The following is a 7,755-nucleotide window of genomic DNA, read 5'->3' on the forward strand; positions in this document are numbered from 1 at the left end:
GCCACATTCCCTATCCCACAAGGACTCACACAGTCTAATGGAGAGGAAGAACAGCTGTTTAATCCAGCAAACTGAGGCCCAGAAGAGCTAAGTGACTTTCCCAGGTCGCAATGTAGGCAAATGGCAGAACTGGAATTAGAACTCAGGACGTCTAATGCCCTGGCCTTTGTTCTTTCCATTAAACAACACTGTCCCTTTCCCCTCTCCCACCCAGCTTTTTCCCTCCCTCTCCCTGACCAAGACCACTCCTCCTCACCCCCTACCAAGGATCCCTCTGTACCAGCACCAATCCTCCACTCCTCCCTCCCAGCCCCCTTCCTCTCCTCCTCCCCGCCCCCACCCCATCCCAGTTCTCCTTTCCCATCACCACCCCTCTTCCCACTCTCCCGGCCTAGGCCCCGGCCAACTCATCCCAATCCAAACCCTCCCCACCCTTCATAGCTTTCCCCCTCCCTCCCCTCCCTCGACAGCTACTGCCAGGTGTGGCCTCTGGAACCCCCGCTCTGTTTTAAGTTAGATCCCTTTCATCCTGGACCTATTCCTTTCCAGCTCTCTACTCCTCCTCACCCTAACTGAAAATGGTTGTCTCCGGACGACAAGGTCTCTTCTGCTGCTCTCTCCTGTGGAGGCCTCTTCTTCTCCCACTCCCCCAGACTCACCGGAAAAGGAGGAGGTGTCGGTTTCCTTCTCGCCCCCCAATGTCGCTTTCACACTATCCCTCCTCCCCCTTCCCTTTCCTTCCCTTCCTTTGAAGCCCACATTATTCACCTCTACCACCCCCTCCAGATTCTTGTAGCTGTAATCTACTGCCCTCCCCCCCGGCCCCACCTCCAACTTCTTTAACGATTTTGACCCCTTCCTCACCTTCCTTCTCTCCTATTCCATGCCCACTCTGATCCTCGGAGACTTCAACATCCACATGGATATCCCTGATGACTCCTCAGCCGCCCGCCTTCTATCTCTCCATGACGCTGCCAACCTCTTGCTCCACCCCACCTCGCCCACTCACCCAACTTGGTCATACCCTCGACCTCATCATCTCCTACCGCTGCACTGTGTCCACCCTCACCAACTCTGAAATCCCTCTCTCTGATCATAATCTTCTCACCTGACTCCTCACTCACACTCCTTTACCCTGTAAATCCATATTACTCCATCACAGAGATCTCCGCTCTCTTGACCCCATCCATCTTTCTGAGCACCTCACATCCCACCTCGCCTCCCTCTCCTCTCTACCCAGTCTTGATGATCAGATTACTACTCTCAACTCTAACCTTTCTACTCTGCTAGACTCGCTCGCTCCCCTTTCCCTTCGCCGCTCTCGTACCACTAACTCACAGCCCTGGATCACTGCCACTGTCCGCCTCCTTTGCTCTTATGCTCGAGCTGCCGAACACTGCTGGCGAAAGTCTAAACACCATGCCAACCTCGTTCACTTCAAGTTTATCCTTTCCTGCCTTAACTCAGCCCACTCCTCTGCCAGACAAAACTATTTCTCCTCCCTTATTGACACCCATGCCCATCATCCCCGTCAGCTCTTCCGTACATTCAACTCCCTTCTCAGGCCCCCGGTTCCTCACTCTCCTCCTTCCCTCACCCACAACGATCTGGCCTCCTACTTCATTAATAAAATTAAATCCATCAGGTCCGACTTCCCCAAAGTCACTACCCCACCTTCTCCAACCCCCCGGCTCTCAACACTCTCTGCTACTCTCCCATCCTTCCCAGCAGTATCCTCAGAGGAGCTCTCCTCCCTCCCCTCAAGTGCTACTCCGGTCACCTATGCTTCTGACCCCATTCCCTCTCATCTCATGAAATCTCTCGCTCCGTCCCTTCTCCCCTCAACTTCCATCTTCAACCACTCACTCTCCACTGGTTCCTTCCCCTCTGCCTTCAAACATGCCCATGTCTCTCCCATCCTAAAAAAACCCCTCTCTTGACCCCACCTCACCTTCTAGTTATCGCCCCATCTCCCTCCTACCATTCCTTTCCAAACTCCTTGAACGAGCAGTCTACACATGCTGCTTTGAATTCCTCAACACCAACTCTCTGCTCGACCCCCTCCAGTCTGGCTTCCATCCCCTACATTCCACGGAAACTGCCCTCTCAAAGGTCACCAATGACCTCCTGCTTGCCAAATCCAACGGCTCCTACTCTATCCTAATCCTCCTCGACCTCTCAGCTGCCTTCGACACTGTGGACCACCCCCTTCTCCTCATCACGTTATCCAACCTTGGCTTCACAGACTCCGTCCTCTCCTGGTTCTCCTCTTATCTCTCCAGTCATTCATTCTCAGTCTCTTTTGTGGGCTCCTCCTCCCCCTCCCATCCCCTTACGGTGGGGGTTCCCCAAGGTTCAGTTCTTGGTCCCCTTCTGTTCTCGATCTACACTCACTCCCTTGGTGACCTCATTCGCTCCCACAGCTTCAACTATCATCTCTACGCTGATGACACCCAGATCTACATCTCTGCCCCTGCTCTCTCCCCCTCCCTCCAGGCTCGCATCTCCTCCTGCCTTCAGGACATCTCCATCTGGATGTCTGCCTGCCACCTAAAACTTAACATGTCCAAGACTGAACTCCTTGTCTTCCCTCCCAAACCTTGCCGTCTCCCTGACTTTCCCATTTCTGTTGACGGCACTACCATCCTTCTCATCTCACAAGCCCGCAAACTTGGTTTCATCCTCGACTCCGCTCTCTCGTTCACCCCTCACATCCAAGCCATCACCAAAGCCTGCTGGTCTCAGCTCTGCAACATTGCCAAGATCCACCCTTTCCTCTCCATCCAAACCACTACCCTGCTCGTTCAAGGTCTCATCCTATCCCGTCTGGACTACTGCATCAGCCTCCTCTCTGATCTCCCATCCTCGTGTCTCTCCCCACTTCAATCCATAGTTCAGGCCGCTGCCCGGATTGTCTTTGTCCAGAAATGCTTTGGGCATGTTACTCCCCTCCTCAAAATCTCCAGTGGCTACTAATCAATCTGCGCATCAGGCAGAAACTCCTCACCCTTGGCTTCAAGGCTCTCCATCACCTCGCCCCCTCCTACCTCACCTCCCTTCTCTCCTTCTACAGCCCAGCCCACACCCTCCACTCCTCTGCCACTAATCTCCCCACTGTGCCTCGTTCTTGCCTGTCCCGCCATCGACCCCCAGCCCACATCATCCCCCTAGCCTGGAATGCCCTCCCTCTGCCCATCCGCCAAGCTAGCTCTCTTCCTCCCTTCAAGGCCCTACTGAGAGCTCACCTCCTCCAGGAGGCCTTCCCAGACTGAGCCCCCTCCTTCCTCTCCCCCTCGTCCCCCTCTCCATCCCAACTGTCTTACCTCCTTCCCTTCCCCACAGCACCTCTAAATATGTATATGTTTGTACATATTTATTACTCTATTTATTTATTTTACTTGTACATATCTATTCTACTTATTTTATTTTGTTAATATGTTTGGTTTTGTTCTCTGTCTCTCCCTTCTAGACTGTGATCCCACTGTTGGATAGGGACTGTCTCTACATGTTGCCAACTTGTACTTCCCAAGCGCTTAGTAAAGTGCTCTGCACACAGTAAGCACTCAATAAATACTATTGATTGATTGATTGATTGATTGTTTCTAACTGATCTTTACTCGGTGTCCTATTCCAGGTGGTTCTGTCTTAATCTCCCCACTGCCTACTACACTTTATGTATGTGAAGGTAGCTCTATAGATGATAATAATAATAATAATGATAGTAATAACAATTGTGGTATTTGTTAAACACTTACTATGTGTCAGGCACCATACTAAGTGCAGGGGTAGGCACAAGTTAATCAGGTTGAATGGACACAGTCCCTGTTCCACTAGGTCTCATAGTACTAGTCCCTGATTTACAGATGAGGTAACTGAGGCACAGTGGTGGAGCTAGGATTAGAGTCCAGGTCCTCTGACTCCCAAGCTTCTCTATTAAGCATCTCCCAAGCACACTAAGCAGCGTGTCTTAGTGGAAAGAGCACGGGCTTGGGAAAAAGCAGAGGACATGGGCTTGGGAAAAAGCAGAGGACATGGGCTCTAATCCTGCCTCTGTCACTTGTCTGTTGTGTGACCCTGGGCAAGTCACTTAACCTCTCTGTGCCTCAGTTATCTCATCTGTAAAATTGAAATTAAAAGTGTGAGCCCTATGTGGGATAACCTGATTACCCTGTATCTACCCCAGTGCTTAGAACAGTGCTTGGCACATAGTAAACGCTTAACAAATGCCATGATTATTATTATTATTATCCACTAAGCCGTACTGCTTCTCCATGCTTCTCTCATCCAGATGGGCCTGGATGCTGGCTGGAAGCTCCATGGAGAAGCCAGGAGAGCACATTCTCTGGCCATTTCCACACTAGGGGACTGACAGAATAGGCTCATGAAGTACCAGTTCTCTACACACAAGAGGAAGGGAATGTTTCTGCCAGAACACATTTGCAGTAAATTGCTCCGGATGTAGACAAAATATTGAGTGATTCAACTGTCATTTCGGTTATATCCAAGTGGATCCTATTTTTAAAAAATATGCTGCCATCCCCTTCCTCTTTACTTGTCTCACAACTAGCAGTCATCATCATCATCATCATAAATCGTATTTATTGAGCGCTTACTATGTGCAGAGCACTGTACTAAGCACTTGGGAAGTACAAATTGGCAACATATAGAGACAGTCCCTACCCAACAGTGGGCTCACAGTCTTAGAGGGGTAGACAGAGAACAAAACCAAACATACTAACAAAATAAAATAAATAGGATAGATATGTACAAGTAAAATAAATAAATAAATAAATAGAGTAATAAATATGTACAACCATATATACATATATACAGGTGCTGTGGGGAAGGGAAGGAGGCAAGATGAGGGGGATGGAGAGGGGGATGAGGGGGAGTCCTTGGGGGAGTCCCAGTCCCTGGCTATCTCCCAAATCTCACATCCCCTGACCTTGAGCCTCTCAAGCCCTTCATAATGACTTAATAAGGAATAATTTAAGTTGGTCTACCAAGCCTTACTCCCTCTAATTAGGTTGAAAGGGTGAAGAAAGGGTTGGAATGAATCTTGGTATACCAGTCCCTACTCTAATTGCCTAGGTCCACATTACTGAGAGGGTTAGAGGAGCAAGAACCTGTACGGAGGCAGAAACAAGTCTTAACAAGCACTTGGAAGACCTTCAGCAGGACTTCTTCTTCCTTCAGCTTTGTTGGAGATCTCAGTCCTGATCGGAACGGTTGTGAAGTCAGACATCTACAGAGTTCTAGACTGCCTTCTAATGAGAAGGAATTCCTCCCTTAGAAGGAATAGGGCAAGAAAGCAGGGGGCGAAACCCATTGTTTTACCTAGCTGGTGACTTCCACTTTTCAATTAGGCAAGATTTCACTGGCTCTGCCCTACTCAGAGGGCATAAAAATCAGAATTTAGAAAGAAGTTAGTCTCAGAGACCACTTTGTTTTGTTAGCATAGAATTTACTAACTTGGCTTAAAATCATTAAAATAGAACCTAGTGGCTTCTATCACATGACATACTAAGTTATTTTATAGGGCAGAGAAGATACACCATATTACATACTCCTGGAAATCCACATGTACTTTTCTTCTGTCTCTGGCATTCTTCCAAACACTCAATAAATACTATAGAAAAGCAGACACAACATCATCTCAGCAGGCTTCAATTTTCTCATCTGTACTCCAAGGTTTGGAGGAATGGGAGAAAAAGAGAAGCAGGAGAAAAACAGACTAAGTGAAAATGAGACCAATTTAAGATAATAATTACCTGTTAGAGATAGAACCAACTTTGTCATTCTGGTAGAGACTAATTTCTATTCTGTATAAATACATGATAAAGAGAAGATTGAATTGAAAAAATACATTATAAAAGATACCCAAAGGCAATTTTTAAGGGACTTCGCAGTATTAAAATAAGAAAAAGAAGGGCCCAAGATGTTTTCAAGAGAAATATCTAGATAACTGAGCCAAAAGCGGACTCTTTTGTCAAATTAGCTGGGTAACAGCATCCCTTCTCCATTTTACTTTGCTAGTATGGACTTGCTAATACAAACTGGCTAAACCATGAGGCTGATGGTTATGAAACTGGGATAATAATCTGGTTAAATTTTTATTATGGAAAAACTCACCATAATTTGTTAACTTTCTTCTTCCAAAGCGTAGCAACTAGATCTTTAAAAAAAGAGGTATATGTAATTAAAAAATGAAAGAATGGAAAAAAGAAGTATGACATATAAATAAAATTGATTTTAAATGATATGTTTTTTCAACATATTCTGGGAACAGTCAGCTGTACCTGAATCCATTTTGATTAATTTAAACACCATTCCAAACCTTTCTGAGAACTTTAGAAACTGAATGACTGGTTATTTTTCTCAATTTAATCAAACATTTCAGCATGAATTCATTCTCTCAATTCTAGGGGCCATTTCCCCTGAAATTAACCATAAATCTGGTAAGTCCTATGGGAAAGGAATGAAAAGTTTAATAACATATTTTAAAGTCTTGGAATTAAATTGTGTATAATCCTTCATGAGAGTTTATGGTAGATATGGCATTCATGGATAGCCTCTGGTTAGTTACTAAAACATACAAAACCAATGCCTAGGAAAGATTTCAATTTCCTGATGAATATATATATGTATATATATATATATACATATATATATACATATATATATATTCATACACACACACATATATATGGTTAAATCAATGTAATGACTTTCATGTAAAGGAAACCTCCAGCCAAAGTTCCACCCACCTATATCCAATGATATTTCTCTTCAGCTGTCCAGTGGCCAAACCCATTATCCCAGAAGTGGAGGGGAGAGGGACAGAATACTCAAACATAGTTCTTACAACTTCTAAACAATGTAAGAGAAAGAAACGCTTTCTCCTTCCACTTTGTGAGAAGCAGTATGGACTAATGGAACAAGCAAGGGGCTAAAAGTCAGAAGATGTGAGTTCTAATCCTGACTCTGCTATGTACCTACTTTATAACCTTGGGCTAGTCACTTAACTTTTCTGTGTCTCAGTTACTGCTTCTGTAAAATAGGGATTAAAATTGTGAGCCCAAAGTGGGACAGGGACTATGTCAAACCTGATCATCTTGTATCTACCCCAGTGCCAAATATGCCAGGCATTTAGTAAGTGCTTTAAAAATACCATAAAAAAGAGAAAAAATGCATGTTCAATCGATCAATCAATTGTATTTATTGAGCACTTATGTGTGCAGAGCACTGTACTAAGCGCTTGGGAAGTACAAGTTGGCAACATATAGAGACAGTCCCTACCCAACAGTGGGCTCACAGTCTAAAAGAAAGAAAACTCACATGGCCCGTATGGGGATCGAACCCGTGACCTTGGCATTATTTGCACCATGCTCTAACCAATTGAGCTAACCGGCCACTTCAGAAATGTTCACCTTCAGAAATATTTTAACTTTTGCTCCTATTAAGAATGCTCCCTTCTCTTCTTCCTCCCCAATGCTACTCTCCCTCCTCGTCTTTAAAGTTAGTTTCATGATGCATTACTAGACAAATCAGTCCTTGTTACAGTTCTTTCTTTCATTTATTCAATCGTATTTATTGAGCACTTACTGTGTGCAGAGCACTGTACTAAGCACTTGGGATAGTACAATACAACAATAAACAGACACAATCCCTGCCCACAACAAGCTTACAGTCTAGAGGCAAGGGAGACAGACATTAATATAAATAAATAAATAATAAATATATATATAAGTGCTG

The 7,755-nt window shown here is 45.3% G+C and overlaps 1 non-coding gene across 1 annotated transcript; it reads right to left on the reverse strand.

The window, feature by feature from the left end:
• Positions 1-7,339: 7,339 nt before the first annotated feature.
• On the reverse strand, positions 7,340-7,413 carry TRNAI-AAU. Its single transcript has one exon. It is a non-coding gene; the product is annotated as a tRNA-Ile (tRNA).
• Between the last annotated feature and the right edge of the window lie 342 nt (positions 7,414-7,755).

Source organism: Tachyglossus aculeatus, chromosome 1 (genome assembly GCF_015852505.1).
Source record: "Tachyglossus aculeatus isolate mTacAcu1 chromosome 1, mTacAcu1.pri, whole genome shotgun sequence".
Lineage (NCBI taxonomy): Eukaryota > Metazoa > Chordata > Mammalia > Monotremata > Tachyglossidae > Tachyglossus > Tachyglossus aculeatus.